The following is a 20,464-nucleotide window of genomic DNA, read 5'->3' on the forward strand; positions in this document are numbered from 1 at the left end:
GCCCATACTACAAGACTTCCTTACCCTTTGACACCACCCCTCAATACGAATTACCATTCCCTGGAGAAACTGAAGGTGTTCGCACAGTTTTGCACCTATGCCCTCTTTACCTTGCTTGCTACCTCCAGCCCTGGATCTGATCTCCCTGGGGTCTTTGTTTCTCCTGCTTGCAGAACCTTTCCTTTCCGGCTCCAGCACATAAGCGTCCAACTTTGCAGAGTAGCTTTGTGAAGAAGTGAGAGGTGCGGTCAGTAAAACAGGAGCGAGTACAAGAGAGTAAGACTGGAAAAAGCGGAACCGTGGGCCGGGCTGTAACACAGGCAGAGATAAGGGGCAGGCGGGGGCAGCCATGGGCTCCCGGAGATAAGGCGGCCCGAGGAGGGGCTTCATTCTCACTCGGGCCGAGGGCGGAAGGAGAGGAGGAGGAGGGACAGGAGGAGGATCAGGCGCTCTCTCTCCCTCCCTTTCTAGTTGACTTGCAACTTGCAGCAGCCGGAGGGGGCAGGATCGGGGGACGAGTGACTCTGTCTACGGAGTGTCCTGGGTAGGAGGAAGGTGAGCAAAATCAAGGCGGCAGCTAGGGCTTCAAACACTGTCCCTGTCCCGGAGAGCTCGGCCGAAAAGAAAATGTAAACCTCCCCCCCCCCCCCTCCTCCCGGTAAAGAGAGCGATCGTTTTTCTTTTGGAGCAGGGTTAGGGGAGGGTAGGAGGCAGTGTTCCCGGAAGAGGGAGGGTGAGAGAGATGCGCTCCTCTCTGGCCCTAGACAGGGAAACGTGCATTACCCGGAGGATACTTTCTGGCTGCCTCCACCTCCTTCTTTTGACTAATCGTAAGTTGAATAACCGCGGGGTGGGTCATTAGTTTCACTATCTGATAAAGTGGAAGGCTGCTAGGACAGTATCCTAGCCTTAATATTCCGGATCCAGACTCGAATTGGTTTTTAATTATCATTATTATAATCCAGAAAACTCTGAGCCTATGCAGCCATGCTATTTCTAGCCCCGCATGGCAGTCTGCCTGAGCAGTGAGACCATGCCCTGGCTATGCCTTTGATGTCATGTCAGCAGCAGGGACTGAGTTGAGTGTGTGTTGCTTCTTTCTGTCCTTATTGTGATGAGTTTGCTCTGCTTCCCGAGTCTGGGAATATACAGCACTGGGCAAGAGAAACCTCGTCTGCTTTTCACTGTGGTGCACCGGACACGGAGACGTTTTTTTTTTTTATTAAAGTATGCTGAAGAAGTTGTGTTGGATTTCAGTTGCTTGGCCGTCTGTAGCTTCACGGGAATGTTTGTGCAAGGGGATGTGCCCGATTCCTTTCTTATTTTAAGTCAGCCTGGCCTGCTTACTTGAGGTCACAGAGTGTTATATCGAATGTGCATACGGATTATGCCAAGCATGGAAAAAAATCACCATACTAATGTCTTTTAAAATTGCAAATAATCTGACTATCCTCTCCACTAGGAAACTGATGAAATATTTACAGAGTGCTGGAATGTTCCCATTTTCCTACAACTTTGTAAATTGTAATTTTAAACTGGAGGCTGAGGTGTGGGGTGTGCTTGGGAGGAGAGGGATGGTGAAACTTGCTGTGGGCCACACAAGTCGATAAGGCAGTGTTAGATCTGCTCCCAGTCCTTATTCCTGCTCTGTGCTGCTAGTCCCTTGTGTCTTTTTACACCGTTTTATCAGTTTTTGCAAAATGTTTAGATAAAATTATGACTTTTTGTCTTGGCCACCCTACAGCCGTCAAGTTTGAAGGCTAGCCACAGTCAATATGCATGAGAGAAGCCTGTTCTTTGGGTGTGCACTCTGGATTGCTGGCCTAAAGCGTGACTAGCTGTGGGCTCAACATGACAATCTTGATTCAGTTAGATTCTGTGGGTGGATATGGTAGGATGATGACCTCATTAGTAGGGCCACCATTACAGGGTGCAAACTGCAATTCCATCGGCCCTAAACATGCTTAAAGGAGGTACAGCTGTGGGGCCCCATCCCAAGAAGGGATAAAACCAAACACCAAATTTTAGGCAGGCATGAACACAAAGTGACAACCCTGCCACTCCTCCCCTTGGCATCTCTCCCTCCCCCCCAGGCAATTGGGGGGGGGTCACTTAACTCCAATCCCCCGACTCCCCCCCCCCCCCCCGTACCCTTTAAATCCTTTAGGTCTTCATTGGCAGCAACCAACAACTCATTCCCCTTGCTCGTGCTGGCTCCAGCCTTCCTTCTGACAACTTCCTGGTCCCGTGAATAGGAAGTTGCATCAGAGGGAACGCTCGGGCTGGCATGAGCAGGGGGAATGTGTTGCTGCTTGCTGCCAGTGAAGACCTGAAGTATAAGTATTTAAAGGTACTGGAGGAGGTTGGGGGAGTGGAGTTAAGTGACCCCCCCCCCCCCCCCCCCCCACAGATGTCCTGGAGGAAGAGATGCTGGGAGTCTTCAGCTGTTGGACTTCCACCAATCACAATGCAGTTGAGTGGGCCTGTGCCCACCTATGGCTACACCATTTCTGTCAAGTTTTTTGCCCCGGGCTGAAGCATGTACAACACTTGCCCTGTTCATGATTACTGTAAGGTTTTTGAATGGGGGTGGAGTTTGCTTTACATCTTTTACTTTTTTTTTTTTTTCAGTTTATAGTTCAGCTTTTCCTTTTGAGATGCTCCCAATAACCAGTGGCGTAGCAAGGGCGGGGCGGTGGGGGCGGTCCGCCCCGGGTGTCAAGGGGTGGGGGGGTGCATCCGTTCCCCCCCTCCCCCGGCGCAGCACCTCCCCCCCCCCCCGACATGGTCCCCACCTGCCTACGAGCTCCATCTATCTGCAGCGCTGCTGTAAAGAAGAAATCGCTTAGTCGACCCTTCCCTAGTTGCTCACTGTGTCCCGCCCTTGAGGAAATAGGAAGTTACGTCAGAGGGCGGCACACAGAAGTGAGGGAAGGGCCAACGAAGCGATTTCTTCTTTACAGCAGCGCTGCAGATGGATGGAGCTCATAGGCAGGTGGGGACCGTGTCGGGGTGGCGCTATGCCGGTGGGGGGGGTCCAGCGGCAATCTGCCCCGGGTGGCAGCCGCCCCCGCTACGCCACTGCCAATAACTACATATACAACAAACCTGAACCAGAGGAATAAATGTCCTACTTACTACCCATGTAGTCATGCAGTCTCCTTCCTTTGTGGCAGTTTTGATGTCATGATACCACATGAATTGGAGATCTTCAAAAAGATATAGACAGGATGGAGTTGGTCCAGAGGGCGGCTAGTAAAATGGTCAGTGGTCTTCATCATAAAGTGTATAGGGACAGACTTAAATATCTCAATATGTATACTTTGGAAGAAAGGTGGAAGACATAACAGGCATTTAAATATGTATGCGGCATAAGTGGACAGGAGGCGAGTTTCTTTCAATTTTTATTTTAGTTACATTTGTACCCCACACTTTCCCACTCATGGCAGGTTCAATGCGGCTTACATATTATATACAGGTACTTATTTGTACCTGGGGCAATGGAGGGTTAAAGGTGACTTGCCCAGAGTCACAAGGCGCTGCCTGTGCCTGAAGTGGGAATTGAACTCAGTTCCTCAGGACCAAAGTCTACCACCCTAACCACTAGGCCACTCCTCCACTGTTGGTGCTATTTGAGATTCTACATGGAATGTTGCTATTCCACTAGCTATATGCAGCTATCGCAGATGCTCTGCTGTCAATACCAGATAATCTAAATACATATAAAGCAGAGTTTTTTGTCTATGAGGGAAAAGTCTCAACCACTACAGCTATATTCTATACACCTGAGTGTTCATTTTATAGCCTGTAGAAAAAGTCATCATAGACTTGAAAAACCCTCGATTTTTTTCTTATATAGAATTTTTTGTTTTCTTTATCAAAAAGTAAAATCACTTATCTTGCCAAATATTCATTTGGACAGGCGCTTAGTCCAATTAGATCATGAAATTGCAATGGTTCCAATTTCATGATCTAATTGGACTAAGCGCCTGTCCAAATGAATATTTGGCAAGATAAGTGATTTTACTTTTTGATAAAGAAAACAAAAAATTCTATATAAGAAAAAAATCGAGGGTTTTTCAAGTCTATGATGACTTTTTCTACAGGCTATAAAATGAACACTCAGGTGTATAGAATATAGCTGTAGTGGTTGAGACTTTTCCCTCATAGACAAAAAACTCCGCTATTCCACTAGCAACATTCCATGTAGAAGTCGGCCCTTGCAGATCACCAATGTGGCCGCGCAGGCTTCTACATGGAATGTTGCTAGTGGAATAGCAACATTCCATGTAGAATCTCCAATAGTAGCAACATTCCATCTAGAATCTCCAATAGTATCTTTTTTATTTTTGTTACATTTGTACCCCGCACTTTCCCACTCATGGCAGGCTCAATGCGGCTTACATGGGGCAATGGAGGGTTAAGTGACTTGCCAGGAGTCACAAGGAGCTGCCTGTGCCTGAAGTGGGAATCGAACTCAGTTCCCCAGGACCAGAGTCCACCACCCTAACCACTAGGCCACTCCTCGAAAGAAAGCTCTGGAATGAGGGGGCATAGGATGAAGGTGAAAGGGGATAGACTCAGAAGTAGGCTGAGGAAATACTTCTTCATGGAAAGGGCGGTGAATGCGTGGCATGGCCACCTGGTGGAGACAAAAACAGAATCTGTATTCAAGAGAGCTTGGGATAAGTACATAGGATCTCTAAGGGAGTGATAAGGAGAGTAGATGGCATGGATGGGCAGACTGGATAGGCCATATGGTCTGTCTGCCTACATCTTTCTATAAAACATGCATCAGACCAGCATAAAGGGGAGATGTGATACCGATCTTAGAGGATAAACCACTGAAAAGAGAATGTTCCATAGTCATCTTGAGTAACCCAGTCACTCCTGGATTGCTTATTCCACCACCACCACCTGTACTGGGTTCATAATCTGTGAATAAAGATTTGGTGCCATTCTGGGAGTAAATTTAAATACAAGTGGAATCTATTCCACGTTTACTCCTGCTGACATCCAACTTTGTAAATGCTACCGAGGATTAACAGATAATCATGGCATGAAACCTAACTCAGAAAGGTTGCAATTCTTAGAATATGCAGCACTTGTCATGTAGCATCTGGAAAGGGAATGGGGAGTGCAATGAATAAAGGAGAGAACAGGGGCCTGAGGTTCAAAATCAGTTATGCATATGGTAGCTACCACTGTATGGCTAAATTCCGTTTTAGTGATGCTGAAGATTCTTAGACCATTCTGGCTCCATCCAGATGTTTTGCTGATTCCCTCTTGCTTGCTGACATCAACAGAAGAAGTGTAGTGGGCCATAGATGAAACCAAGAGGCGAAGCCTTAGGTTGAAGGCAGTTAAGTTTATTAAAGGACCCAACACGGTCCATGTTTCAGCAAAATGTCTACGTCGGGGCTCATATGATCTTCACATTGTGATATCCCCCTTCTCACTCAGGGTGACCTGGTTCTCAATATGCAAATCATAGGCAGATTAGTGTGCTACCCCTTCTCACTCAGGGTGACCTGGTTTCCACTCAGCAAATTAAGCAGGTCTCACCAACTGCATATTTCTCAGGCAACCCTTTATTCCAGCCCCTGGGCACACTTCTTCTAGCTTAACACTTTATGCTTTCATAGATCTTCACATTGAGCCTCCCCACACAGATACATGGGCTCAGTACTATACCAGTACTTTGGGGACTCTCAACCCCAGGCTTTGCAGCCTGCTTCTCTCAGTACTTTGGACACACAGTCCCCTCTTTGAAAACACAGTTCTAGACACAGAGTCTCTTCATCGTCGGACACACAGTCCCTCTTTGAACACACAGTTCTAGACACACAGTCAAACTCTAATGCTTTAGGGACTTCTTACCCCAGGACTTTCAGCCTGCAGATCTCCATTGGACACCCAGTCCACCCCCAAGTCCATCAGGTTAGCCAGTATCTTTCAGGCGCTCTCTCTTCTTCTGCTGCTAGCTCACTTCCCATCCTTTCACAACTCAGGTGGGGTATAAAGTGGTTAATTAGCTACCCAGGACCCAGCCCATAACCACCTGCACCTGTGGACCTCCCAGGGCTCTCCCCGGTCCTAGTGACCTCCACCTTCTAGCGCCCTCTAGTGGCCTACACCGTATAGGACAGCCTCATACCTTCTCACAGCATTAAAAAACTTGCTTCCTGTATGATTCTCCTGTGGAGGAGTGGCCTAGTGGTTAGAGTGGTGGACTTTGGGCCTGGGGAACTGGGTTTGATTCCCACTGCAGGTATAGGCAGCTCCTTGTGACTCTGGGCAAATCATTTAACCCTCCATTGCCCAGGTACAAATAAGTACCTGTATATAATATGTAAGCCGCATTGAGCCTGCCATGAGTAGGAAAGCGCGGGGTACAAATGTAATAAGAATAAAAATAAAATTCAACCACAAAAATATTCCAAAACAGATGAGCTGCAGTAGTGTAAATATCCACTGTTGGTAGCTCCGTGCTTGTATCCAGATGGTGCCAGGGCACAGCATGGGCATTCTACAGAACTCTATTCAGCTACTAACCTTACAGCTATGTGGTTTGATTTAGGACATTTTGCTTATCTTAACCTCATGGCTGTATAGATGCCCCCAAATTCCATAAACTTGTGCATACAACATTATTTATTTATTTAATACATATATACCCCACATTTTCCCGCTAGTTGCAGGCTCAATGTGGCTTACACAAATCTGTAGGAAGGCTACAGTACAGAAAAGTACAATTACACAGTGTAAAAGTAAGATAGTAAACATCATTTAAACAACAATATGTAGAAGATAATGAAGAAAATTAGTGTCCATGAATCTTGTTAAGCTAGGAGTTAATCAGAATTATGTTGAACCTGGAGAATAAGCCTTCTTGAACAGGACGGACTTCAATAATTTTCTGAAATTTTAAGTAGTTCTGGGTAGATTTAACTAATTTGGGTAGAGCATTCCATAGTTGTGTGCCTATGAATGTAAAATTGAAGGCATAGGTGGATTTGTACTCAATGTCACCACAATCTGGGTAGTGTAAATTTAAGTAGGATCGTGAGAGACTGGATCTATTTCTGGGTGGTAGGTCAACCAATTCAAGCTTGTATTCTGGAACTTCCCCATAGATGATCCCGTGAATTAAGGTGCAGACCTTAAAGGCAACTCGTTCTCTTAATAGGAAGCCAGTGCAGTTTTTCGCGAAAGGGCTTGGCAGATTCAAATTTAGATTTTCCAAAGATCAGTCTTGACCGCAGTGTTCTGAGCAGTTTGAAGTTTCTATCAAATTGCGGAAAACATCACGGGGAAAATAAGGTTTTATTCATTTGAGTCTCCACATTGAATAAAACATTTTCTTTGTGGTGTGATTTATATTTATATTTACATTACTCTTAGCTTACAAGTTTGTGTGCACAAGGTGTAGAATAGTGTTGGTTGTGCCTGTATCTTAACGTATTAGCTGCCGCTTGGTGCCCATTACCCAGTGGCGTAGCCACAGGTGGGCCTGGGTAGGCCAGGGCCCACCCACTTGGGGCTCAGGCCCATCCAACAATAGCACACGTTTAGCAGTAGCTGGTGGAGATCCCAAGCTCTGCCAGCTGAAGACTTCCCCCTGATGGTAATGGAGATGCTATTGTCCACAATACTGGCACCTGTGAATGCTCAGTTGTCAGCGCATGCCTGCTGCAGACTGCCAAGGTGGAAAGAAGCATTTTCCTGACAGCTGAGATATTTTTTAGTGGTGGTTTGGGGGGGGGGGGGGGGGGGAGAACACTTAGTGCCCACCCACTTCTTGCCTATGCCCACCCAAAATCTGTTGTCTGGCTACGCCCCTGCCATTACCAGTTACTTATTGGCTGTAGTTGGTGTTGGCACCTATTAGTTATGCATCATAACAATGAAGCACCATTTCCAATTCCAAAAAATACAATAATATATTTATTTTTATTATTTGATTTTTGTTATTGATTTTGTTTTTATTATTATGGGCTATGTTTACAAAGGCGTGCTGTAGGCATGTTAGCGTTTTTAACGTGTTAACGATTAACACACGTTAGACGCTAATGAGGCCATAGGAACCTATTGGTGCGTTAGGGTTTAACACGCATTAACTTTAAGCGCGCGTTAAAAACACTAACGCTCCTTAGTATACCGAGCCCTTTATGTTTTGGAAATAATATTTAGTGGAAACGGTGCTTCATTTATGATGCATTGTGAATTTTGTAGCACTGTAAAGCCCTATTTTCTAAATTTAAGAACTCATTAATTATGTGCATAACTGCTCATAGTTGGAATTATTCTATTCATAGCTTATATTCCACTAATAGGGGATCATTTTCAAAGCACTTAGACTTACAAAGTTCCGTGGAGGGGCATAATCGAACGGGGCCGGCCATCTCTATGGGTGGCCATCTCCGGGGCCGGCTCCGTAAATGGGCGGAGCCAACCGTATTTTCGAAAAAGATGGCCGGCCATCTTTTTTTTTGATAATACAGTTGGGGCCGGCCAAATCTCGACATAAATGTTAAGATCGCCGGGTTTCAGATGGCCAGCTTCGGTTTTCGCCCATAATGGAAACCGAAGCCAGCCATCTCAGCCAAATTCAAGCCACTTGGTCGTGGGAGGGGCCAGTATTTGTAGTACACTGGTCCCCCTGACATGCTAGGACCCCAACCGGAACCCTAGGGGGCACTGCAGTGGACTTCAAAAATAGCTCCCAGGTGCATACCTCCCTTACCTTGAGTGCTGAGCCCGCCATATCCCCCCCCCCAAAACCCACTCCCCACAACTCTACATCACTACCATAGCCCTTAGGGATGAAGGGGGGCACCTAGATGTGGGTACAGTGGGTTTGGGGGGGGTTGGAGAGCTCAATATTTACCACCACAAGTGTAACAGGTGGGGGGGATGGGCCTGGGTCCACCTGGCTGAAGTGCACTGCACCCACTAAAACTGCTCCAGGGACCTGCATACTGCTGTCAGGGAGCTGGGTATGACATTTGAGGCTGGCATAGAGGCTGGCAAAAATATATTTTTTTTGGGTGGGAGGGGGTTGGTGACCACTGGGGGAGTAAGGGGAGGTCATCCCCAATTCCCTCCGGTGGTCATTTGGTCAGTTGGGGCTCCTTTTTGAAGTTTGGTCATGAAATAAAAGGGACCAAGTAAAGTCGGCAAAATGCTCGTCAAGGGCGGCTATCTTTTTTTCCATTATTGGGCGAAGCCGGCCATCTCATGAGCACGCCCCGTCCCGCCTTCACTACCCTACCGACACGCTCCCTTGAAGTTTGGCCGGCTCCGCGACGGAAAGCAGTTGAAGCCGGCCAAAATCAGCTTTCGATTATACCGATTTGGCCGGCTTCAGGAGATGGCCGGCCATCTCCCGATTTGTGTCGGAAGACGGCCGGCGATCTCTTTTGAAAATAAGCTGGATAGTAACCTATGGAACTTTGTAAGTCTAAGTGCTTTGAAAACACACCTCCACATCTCCAAAAGGATTCATTGCGGATTACAAGAAAAGAAGCATCTCAGTTAGATGGGAATTACAAAATTATATTAATAAAATTAAATCATTCTGAATTTATGTCTGAAAACCATAAAGCCTTCAACTGCTTTCTAAACAAAAAAAATAAGACTGGATAGACCTAACCTGATAACTGCATATCATTCCAAATTTTTACCCCTAAATATTGGAAAGAATTGCTCAAATAGCTCTTAATCCTGACTCCCTTAAAATCTGGAAACAGAGAATTAGAATAGATGGTATGGGGAAAGTCGTCCAGTAGACTATAAAGTCAAATATTTAGAAAAGACAGACTGAGTTTTGCCCTGACAAAGTTTTGACAACCCAACAGGTTATTTTAAACCTAATACGAGCAAGATCACAATTGGCTCCTGGTTCAGTCAAGAAGAGGAGTTTAAGTCTCTCAAATTTGTCGTCTCACAAAATCAGTCTGGCAGCCGTATTTTGAAGCAGCTGCAATCTTCACAATAACTTTGATGTTAGACCTCAATATAAAGAATTACAGTAATCTAAGCATGGTAAAAGAACCAACTGAGCTGTACTTCGAAAACATTCCTTACTTAGGCTAGATCATATTGCTCTTAATTGACTTAGTCGAAAATTTTGCTTTTTCACAAATGCTGCAATTTGGTCATCAAAAGACAAATAATATTACACCTAAAACCTTAGAGACTTGTTAGTGTTCTGCAAAACTTCTCCTGTAACTAATTGAAAAAAAGTTTGGCCGTAGGGTGGAGGAGTGGCCTAGTGGTTAGGGTGGTGGACTTTGGTCCTGGCGAACTGAGGAGCTGAGTTCAATTCCCACTTCAGGCACAGGCAGCTCCTTGTGACTCTGGGCAAGTCACTTAAACCCTCCATTGCCCCATGTAAGCTGCACTGAGTCTGCCATGAGTGGGAAAGTGCAGGGGTACAAATGTAACTAAAATAAAAATAATCCCCAAACCACACAATATTAGTCTTTTGTTTGTTTAGCTGCAAAAAATTAGCATTAGCCCATCAAATAGATATTTTCAATCAACACTGATAACGTATTATCAAAGGTATCTAAAACAGGACATAGCAAAAAAAAAAAAAAATCACCTGCATAAGTCATTATTTGCAATCCAAGAAAAGAGATCCAGGCAGCTAGTGGTTTCATATAAACATTAAACAGCAAAGGGGACAACTGGGAGATGGGGAGTGAGGAGCTTTTCTTTTGTTCACTGAAAAGTATGTACTGCTTTTGTTCTAGCTATGTATTTAGATTTTGCTCACACCTATTCCAGTAGTAGCTCAAAATAAGTTAAGTTCAGGTACACCAGTAAGTTTGAAGGCTCACAATCTAAGTTTGTTCCTGAGGCAAAGGAGGGTTAAGTGGCTTGCCCAAGCTCACAAGAAGCAACAGCGGATTTGAACGGGCCACCTCTGGATTGCTAGACCGGTGCTCTAACCACTAGGCCACTCCTCCACTCAGCAACATGCCATGTATAATCACCAATAATAGCAACATTCCATGTAGAAGCTCAAATAGTAGCAACGTTCAATGTTCCACTGCACTAACCACTAGGCTACTCCTCCACTAGCAAAATTCCATGTAGAAGCCTGCCCTTGCAGATCAGCCGCGCAGGCTTCTGTTTCTGTGAATCTGACATCCTGCACATACGTGCAGGTCGTCAGACTCACAGAAACAGAAGCCTGCGTGGCCGTGTTGCTGATCTGCAAGGGCAGGCTTCTAAGTGGAATGTTGCTAGTGGAATAGCAACATTCCATGTAGAATCTCAAATAGTGGCAACATTCCATGTAAAATCTCAGAGAGTAGCAACAGAATCTCAAATAAGTTATTTGGATTTTGCTCACACCCTTTTCAGTAGTAGCTAAGGTGAGTTACATTCAGGTACTCTGGCTATTTCTCTGTCCCAGGAGGGCTCACAATCTAAGTTTGTAGGTGAGGAAATGGAGGGTTAAGTGACTTGCCCAAGATCACAAGGAGCAGCAGTGGGATTTGAACCGGCCACCTCTGGATTGCAAGACTGGTTCTCTAACCACTAGGCCACTCCTCCACAAGCTGTGAATTTGCTTGTTGTTGTTTTTGTACTATATTGTACTTCATTGAATAAATAAATAATTTTTTTTTTGAAACAGCAAAGGGGACAATGGAGACCCCTGGGGAGCACCGCAACCAGGTAACCAAGGATCAGAAAAAACTCCATTCTGCAAACCAGTGTCGTAGCGAGGGCAGCTGACACCCGGGGGGGGGGGGGGGTTCGCCGCTGCGCACCCCCCCCCCCCCCGGATGCAGCACGGCACCCCCTCTGGACCGCACACATCCCCCCCCCCCCCCCCGAAGCGCATACTTACAGCGGAGAGCGGCGAGGGACGGGCGGGAGGGCCGATCCGCCCCGACTGCACGTTGCTGGGAGCTGCGTCGGCTCCGCTGGTTTCCTGCTCTCTCTCTGCCCCGGAACAGGAAGTAACCTGTTCCGGGGCAGAGAGAGCAGTGAACCAGCGGAGCCGGCACCCCCCCCAGCGGCGTGCACCCGGGGCGGACCGCCCCCCTGCCCCCCCTTCCTACGCCACTGCTGCAAACTGCACATGCAAAATCCATCGGGCACAACTGCTAGGGGGTTATGGATGTGAAAGGGGCATGGGCAGGTCAGGGGCATGTCTAGCACTTAAGCACGCAGGTTATAGAATTCTAGCATTTACAAGCAAAACTGATGACAGTTAGTCGTGAGTATTTACGCCAGCCTTTGAACTAGAATAAATCAGTGGCGTAGCCACAGGTGGGCTTGGGTGGGCCAGGGCCCACCCATTTATGGCTCAGGCCCACCCAACAGTAGCACATGTTTAGTGGTAACTGGTGGGAATCCCAAGCTCTGCCAGCTGAATATTTCCCCCTGATGGTAACGAAAACGCTACTCTCCACAACACCGGCACCTGCGCATGCTCAGTTTTCAGTGCATTCCTGCTGCCAAGGTGGAAAGAAGCGTTTTCCCACCAGCTGAGATAATTTTTTTTGGAGGTGGAGGGGGGGAACACTTGGTGCCCACCCAATTCTTACCCAGGCCCACCCAAAATCTGTTGTCTGTCTACGCCCCTGGAATAAATGCTTATGCTTAAACTGTGAACTTACGTTAGTATTCCATAACTACTGCTGTTCTAGAATTGGCACTTAGCACATATCTTCTCTATAGAGAATTACCCCCCATTCAACCAATCAATGGTCTATACGGTTATTCGGTGCCACTTGCTCTCTGGATAGCAGTGCTGATTTGTTTGTGGGCTTTTCAAACACTGCAGCCAGAGTGGAAATAAACCACTGGCTGAGCTTTGACCTGAATAACATTTAGAAGTTCCTGTGCATAATGTGAGTGATTCACCAGTGCTTCAGACCAGAGCTGCAAAATCCTGTTCATCTGGGTACTTGAAATTTTGGCACATGGTGCACACAGCCACAAGACAGGCTTTCTTTCATCTACTGTCTGCAAGAGGGAGAAGAGCAGACCTGGGCAATAGAGGGTCCAGGGGCAGTGGAAGAGAGACACGTGGTACCTAGGAAGGCCTCCCACAGCAGGGGTTGCAAGACAGTCAGGTTTTCAGGGTTTTTTTTTTAATATATATTTTATTTATACCATTTCAAAATTACATTCATATTATACAAATGTTGGAAATTTAGAATTGAAAACAAAAAAAAATAGAAATATCCCCCCCCCCCCCCCCCCCACTAGGGGTTAAGGCAATTAATTCTCAAACAATATGACCACAATATTTGGGACAAGATACGGGAAAAATATAAAATAACAAAGAAAATATTTTTTATCAATTCAGAGAGGAGAAACAATAAACCCGCTAGTGGTCTTTACAGTACATTCTATATGAGAGATCAGGTTTGAATATCAGCCCTTTCCTTAGATAATATATATTCCTGCATTTTCTTCGGATCAAGGAACAAGTAATTTATCTTACTTATAGATACAAGACATCTACATGCAAATTTTAATACATAAGTACCACCTAAAGCGAGTATTCTCTTCCTCAACCCCTACGCCAAGCCCCCTCCCTACCCATCTTCAAATCTCTGCTTAAAACTCACCTCTTCAATGCTGCCTTCGGCACCTAACCTTTCGAGAAATATAGTATGCCCTATCAGATTGACTCTACACTTGTCTTTTAGATTGTAAGCTCCTTGAGCAGGGACTGTCCTTCCATGTTAAATTGTACAGCGCTGCGTAACCCTAGTAGCGCTTTAGAAATGTTAAGTAGTAGTAGTAGTATTCTAGGCTTTAAAGCCATGAATTCTCACCTTTTTTGTGTATCTTTATTTAAATCAGGAAATATTCAGGGTTTTGACAATGATCTATTTTCACACACTAGCTCCGTTGTATGGAATTGATCTCATGTATATCCATTGTGGAAATTCTGATAAACCTCTGTTCTATGGGCTGGCCAGCAGAAAGGTTGGAAGGGCTAGCAGAAAAACAGGGAGGAGAACTGGGGGTAGAACAAAGACGGCAAAAGAGTGAATAGACAAACCTAGGGCCCTGTTTACTAAGCTGGGCTATAGGCACGCTAGCATTTTTAATGTGTGCAAAAAAAATTAGCATGCACTAACTCTAGAAACACCCATAGGAATATATGGGTGTCTCTAGTGTTTAGCGTGCGCTAAAAACGCTAGCGTACCTTAGTAAACAATCAAATCCACTGCCTAACATTTTTTTTCTTTATCTGCTGGTAGGTGGGGCAAAACTAATATGTCTATATAAATCTACTCTAGATCTATGTTCAGCTAATATGAATTTTTTTTAATAGTTGTATTCTTGTATTAATATTGTCTTGTAATGCTTCTTCTTAATTTGTTATGTAAGCCACGTTGAACCTGAGCTTTCTTGGGAAAATGCGGGGTAAAAATCTCATCGTAAATAAGTGAAAAAAAGAAAATTGCTTTTTTACCCCCAAATTCCTCCAGTACCACTTCCAGCCCTGCCTCACTCCTCAGATTCCCCTGCATCATCTGCAAGCCTGTAGCAATGCTGTTTCCTGGGGCAGGTCTATCTCCTGGCTGGCTACACTGTTTCTACCAGTCTAGACAGAATGAGAAAGCAGAGGGATAGGAAATGTAACATAGTAAATGACGGCAGATAAAGACCTGTATGGTCCATCCAGTCTGCCCAACAAGATAAACTCATTTTACATGGTATGCAGTGCTTTTTTTGTGCCGGTACGCAACGGTACGGCGTACCGGCACTTTTTTTTTTTGCTCCCCCCGCCCCGTGAGTCCATGTCCCGCACGCAGTGCCAGCCCCCATTTCCGGCCGCTGCTGCTTCTCCTGTTGAGCAGCAGCGGCCGCTACACAAAGAAAAAATTTTTTAAAAAAACTTCAAACCTGGCTGAAACGCGGCACCCCGGCACTGTAGACAGCCATTAGGCATTGGCTGTTGCCCCGCAGCCGCTCCTCCTCTTGCCTCTATGTCACTGCGCTCCTCCGGGGTCTTCCTCCAGGGGCAGTGACGTAGAGGCAAGAGGAGGAGCGGCTGCGGGGCAACAGCCAATGCCTAATGGCTGTCTACAGTGCCGGGGTGCCGCGTTTCAGCCAGGTTTCAATTTTTTTTTTTAATCTTCTTTTTCTTTGTGTAGCGGCTGCTGCTGCTCAACAAGAGAAGCAGCAGCGGCCGGAAATAGGGGCTGGTGCCGCGTGCGTTGTGACTTCGCGCCGTTCGCGGGAAACTTGGCAGGGAGAGGGAAACCAACAGAGGGAAGGATTGGGGAGAGAGAGAAAGAGGGAAAACAACAGAGGGAAGGATTGGGGAGAGAGAGAGGGAAAACAACAGAGGGAAGGATTGGGGAGAGAGAGAGAGAGAGAGGGAAAACAACAGAGGGAAGGATTGGGGGGAGAGAGAGAGAGAGAGAGGGAAAACAACAGAGGGAAGGATTGGGGAGAGAGAGAAAGAGGGAAAACAACAGAGGAAGGATTGGGGAGAGAGAGAAAGAGGGAAAACAACAGAGGGAAGGATTGGGGAGGGAGAGAGAGAGAGAGAGGGAAAACAACAGAGGGAAGGATTGGGGAGAGAGAGAAAGAGGAAAAACAACAGAGGGAAGGATTGGGGAGAGAGAGAAAGAGGGAAAACAACAGAGGGAAGGATTATTTATAATGAAAAAAAAATCACGTTATTTTTTTCTCCTACAGTACTGTAATATTTTCAATGATGTCTGTTTATATGCGCCATGGCTGGTATAGGGGGTGTGGTTAATGTGGGTGTGGCTATCATAGGGGTGGAGCCATATGTGGTGACCCCGCCCATAATGAGTACCGGCACCTTTTTTTCTATGTATACCTGAGTTTGATTTGTCCATTCCATTCTCAGGGCACAGACCGTAGAAGTCTGCCCAGCACTCTTCTTGTACTACAAGTTCTGAAGTTAATGTTGAAGCCCCTTAAAATTTATACTCAAGCCCATACCTATCCAGTCATGATCAGGGCATAGACCATAGAAGTCTTCACAGCACCGGTTTTGCTCCCCAATTGCGTTGCCACCCAATCTCCACTAACATTCCACAGATCCATTCCTTCTAAACAGGATTCCTTTGGGTTTTATCCCACACATGATTAAAATCCATTACCATTTTTCATCTCCACCACCTCCCGCGGGAGGGCATTCCACATATCCTGTCTGTGAAAAAAAATACTTCCTGACATTAGTCCTGAGCCTGCCCCCGCTTCAACCTCAATTCATGTCCTCTAGTTCTACCGCCTTCCTGTCTCCAGAAAGGGTTTGCTTGCGGATTAATACCTTTCGAATATTTGAATGTCTGTGATTGGAGGAAAGACATGTTGCACTACAGCAGTTAGGCTGAACAAGAGTGAAAGTAAATGTTATAGGTAATTAAAATGGTGAGGCTGTTTATTTGTGTTGTCATCCTGCAGCATGAACCAGCTTATACTTGCCGGCTCTTGTTTTTAACCATCTCCTCTGAGCAATTTACTACGTAAACCTCTAACCTGTTCATTTTAAATGCAAAGCTAGCAAGCTTTCTTAATCATGAAAAATGAATTACAGCCAGGGCATATTTCCAATGTGGATTTAGTTTGTGCTAACCCTAGCAATCCCATGTTACTCACTGCAGATTTCTCAGTAAGTGATGTTTGGCTCCCTGGATGCAGTTGCATAATGTCTTGTGAATGCCAGTGTCCCATTTCCTCTTTCGTTAAAAACTCTCCATTGCTTTAAGCATAGTAACATAGTAAATGACGGCAGATAAAGACCTGAACGGTCCATCCAGTCTGCCCAACAAGATAAAAACTCATTTTACATGGTATGTAATACTTGATATGTATATCCGAGTTTGATTTGTCCCTGCCTTTCTCAGGGCACAGACCGTAGAAGTCCGCCCTGCATCGGTTTTATTCTCCAAATACCGGCGTTGCCACCCAATGTCTGCTAAGATTCCATAGATCCATTCCTTCTAAACGGGATTCCTTTGTGTTTATTCCACGGATGTTTGAATTCCATTACCATTTTCTTCTGCACCACCTCCCGCAGGAGGGCATGCCACATATTCACCACCCTCTCAGTGAAAAAATACTTCCTGACATTACTCCTGAGTCTGCCCCCCTGCAACATCAATTCATGTCCTCTAGTTCTACCACCTTCCCGTCTCCGGAAAAGGTTCATATGCGGATTAATACCTTTCAAATATTTGAACGTCTGTATCATGTCACCCCTGTTTCTCCTTTCCTCCAATGTATACATGTTCAGGTCAGCAAGTCTTTCCTCATACGGTTTGCAATGCAAATACCATACCATTTTTGTAGCTTTTCTTTGCACCACTTCCAATCTTTTACATCTTTAGCAAGATACGGCCTCCAAAACTGAACACAATACTCCAAGTGGGGCCTCACCAACGGCTTGTAGAGGGGCCTCAACACCTCCTTCTGGTGGTTATGGCCTTCTCTATGCAGCCCAGCATCCTTCTGACCACAGCCGTCGCCTTGTCGCATTGTTTCTTCACTTTTAGATCCTCAGACACCAACACCCCAAGGTCTCTTTCCTGAGTCGAGCTTACTAATCTCTCCCCTCATATCTGGTAGCTCTCTTTTGGGTTTCTGCACCCCAAGTGCATCACTTTACACTTCTTGGCATTAAATCTTAACTCACTTGTTTTAATTGTGCTCCAGAAATCTTTTTCAATTATCAATCAGTTTATTAAAAACCTTTATCAACATAATACCCTTCCTGCTTACTAAATAGGCTCAGTCCTGTGAACATGTATTGAATTAACCCACTTATACACATTGAGGACCCCTCCTATCACAACACTCTCGTTTTACCTTGTTAACAATATTCTTAGAAAGCACAAAGGCAGACGGTCTGCAAACTCCAAGGTGGAAAATGAAACAGAGCAGATCGTTTAAAAATAAAACGTAATTTATTTTCTAAAAAAACAGTATAGCAATACTCATATAAATACAATCAGCCCGACACAGGCCGTGTTTCGCCCAACTGGGCTGCTTCAAGGGCTATAAAAAAACATATAAATTATCTGTTATAATATCAAACTACATATATAGATTATATATATATAATATATATGCACACACAACAAATAAAACATCTATATAAATGTATATACGTAAATCTAAAATAATATGTGCCAATAACATGCTCTATATAAAACACTTGTATTTCTTAAATAACAAGTGTTTTATATAGAGCATGTTATTGGCACATATTGCTATACTGTTTTTTTAGAAAATAAATTACGTTTTATTTTTAAATGATCTGCTCTGTTTCATTAACAATATTCTTATCCTAATCAAACAGGTTATATACATTACCGGATGTTCAAGTTCTACTACCCCCAACCAATTACTGCCCCAAGCTCTCAAATGGGCATGACCTGAAAAATTTCCTTCATTTCAATGAATCCATCGATCTGTTATATTCCCATGCTCTTCAATTCTTAAATCCAATCAACACCTTTCAAGTTTTTGAACTTTTTAAACGGTCAATCTCTTCATATGCGTTTCAACACATCTTTAAAACCGAAACTCTCCTTCCTGGGAATGCCTCTATGCTCCTTCTTGGTTGGCTGTAGAATGTTGAACTTGCAGTCCTCAGGGCTGTGCCAACACGGTAAGCGCGGTAAGCGCCGCAGGGGGGGCGCCTGCCTTCAAGGGCGCCGCGCCGTAGTTGTATATTTTTTTTTAAAAACCTTACTCCTCCGCTCCATCCCCGATTCCCCAGTGCTTTAAATTTACCTCGCGCCACCTCCAACGTCTGTGCAGCATCAGTGAAAGCGCTGCCTGTCTGACGTCTCTCCACCAGCCTTCCCTTCGCTCGTTTGTTCCCTGTGTCCCGCCCTCAAGGAAATGACATCAGAAGAAGGCGGGACAGAGGGAACGAACGAGCGAAGGGAAGGCTGGTGAAGAGACGTCAGACAGGCAGAGCTTTCACTGACGCGCAGACGTTGGAGGCGGAGAGAGGTAAATTTAAAGCACCGGGGAATCGGGACACGCGCGCGCCAACTGATAGTCTGCAGGGGGGCACCAGAGACCCTAGGCACGGCCCTGGCAGTCCTCAACAAATTATGACCTCTTATTTATTCATCAAGATGAATCAAGTTGCCCTCAATGGTTCCAACACATAATCTTCTATAAACTCAGGAGAACTTTATTCAGTGCAGCTGAAAAATAGCAAGCCACTGCAAGTTCCTTTATTCCACGTTTCTCAAAGCTGGCCGCATTTCGAAATCCTCTTCTTCAGGAGGAACTATTTTCTTATAATCTATAAACGCCCAACAACAAACCCTAACTTCATCATTGATTTACCTGATATATTTTATCCATATTTATCAACTTTAATCATATATGAATATCATATCTGACTACTCACCAGCGGGACAAACATCCAGTCACGGTCCCAAATTACTGATTCTCAGGCTTCAAGCCTTCACAATCTATTACCAAGGTTAAATACACCTATCCTAAATCCGACCCCACCCATCTCTTAAGGGCAACCTGTCCTACATCCACTCAACCTCCATATTTGTCCATTTGGGGCCACTGTATCCCAACAAAAGATATATCGTTGCTCAATCAACTTCAGCGCTTCAGTGATGTTATTTGAGGAATAATACCACGTGTACCCGTGATTGTGGTGTTTATTGCATCATGTGCCCCTGCTCTCTTTATTATATCGAAATGGAAATAGACAAAGCAGATCAGTATAGATAAAACCAAAATTAAAATTGATTGGAAAATAGGTGATCAAACATAAAAAGCCCGACACGGGCCGTGTTTCGCCCAATTGGGCTGCAGCAGGGGCTACAAGACAATAATTTAACAATTTAGAAACACATATAATAAAAACAAACAATTTATAATTTTTTTTTGTTACATTTGTACCCCGCGCTTTCCCACTCATGGCAGGCTCAATGCGGCTTACATGGGGCAATGGAGAGTTAAGTGACTTGCCCAGAGTCACAAGGAGCTGCCTGTGCTTGAAGTGGGAATCAAACTCAGTTCCTCAGGACCAAAGTCCACCACCCTAACCACTAGGCCACTCCTCCACTGTTGCTACTATTTGAGATTCTACATGGAATGTTGCTATTCCACTAGCAACATTCCATGTAGAAGTCGGCCCTTGCAGATCACCAATGTGGCTGCGCAGGCTTCTGCTTCTGTGAGTCTGACGTCCTGCACGTACGTGTAGGACGTCAGACTCACAGAAACGGAAGCCTGCGCAGCCTTCTACATGGAATGTTGCTAGTGGAATAGCAACATTCCATGTAGAATCTCCAATAGTAGCAACATTCCATGTAGAATCTCCAGTAGTATCTATTTTATTTTTGTTACATTAGTACCCTGCGCTTTCCCACTCATGGCAGGCTCAATGCGGCTTACATGGGGCAATGGAGGGTTAAGTGACTTGCCCAGAGTCGCAAGGAGCTGCCTGTGC

General features: G+C 45.2%; 1 protein-coding gene across 3 annotated transcripts in view; it reads left to right on the top strand.

The window, feature by feature from the left end:
* Positions 1-314: 314 nt before the first annotated feature.
* Positions 315-20,464, top strand: part of STEAP3 (STEAP3 metalloreductase) — a 130,656-nt gene continuing 110,506 nt past the window's right edge. Inside the window, exon 1 of one of the 3 annotated variants that reach the window (XM_030209365.1) lies at positions 315-555. The gene's annotated coding sequence lies outside the window, so the exon portion shown is untranslated. Of the gene's footprint in view, positions 556-11,668; positions 11,692-20,464 lie in introns of those variants that run through there. The other 2 variants (XM_030209363.1, XM_030209364.1) reach the window with 2 other exon arrangements.

The sequence above is a fragment of the Microcaecilia unicolor genome, chromosome 7 (assembly GCF_901765095.1).
Source record: "Microcaecilia unicolor chromosome 7, aMicUni1.1, whole genome shotgun sequence".
Taxonomy (NCBI): Eukaryota; Metazoa; Chordata; class Amphibia; order Gymnophiona; family Siphonopidae; genus Microcaecilia; species Microcaecilia unicolor.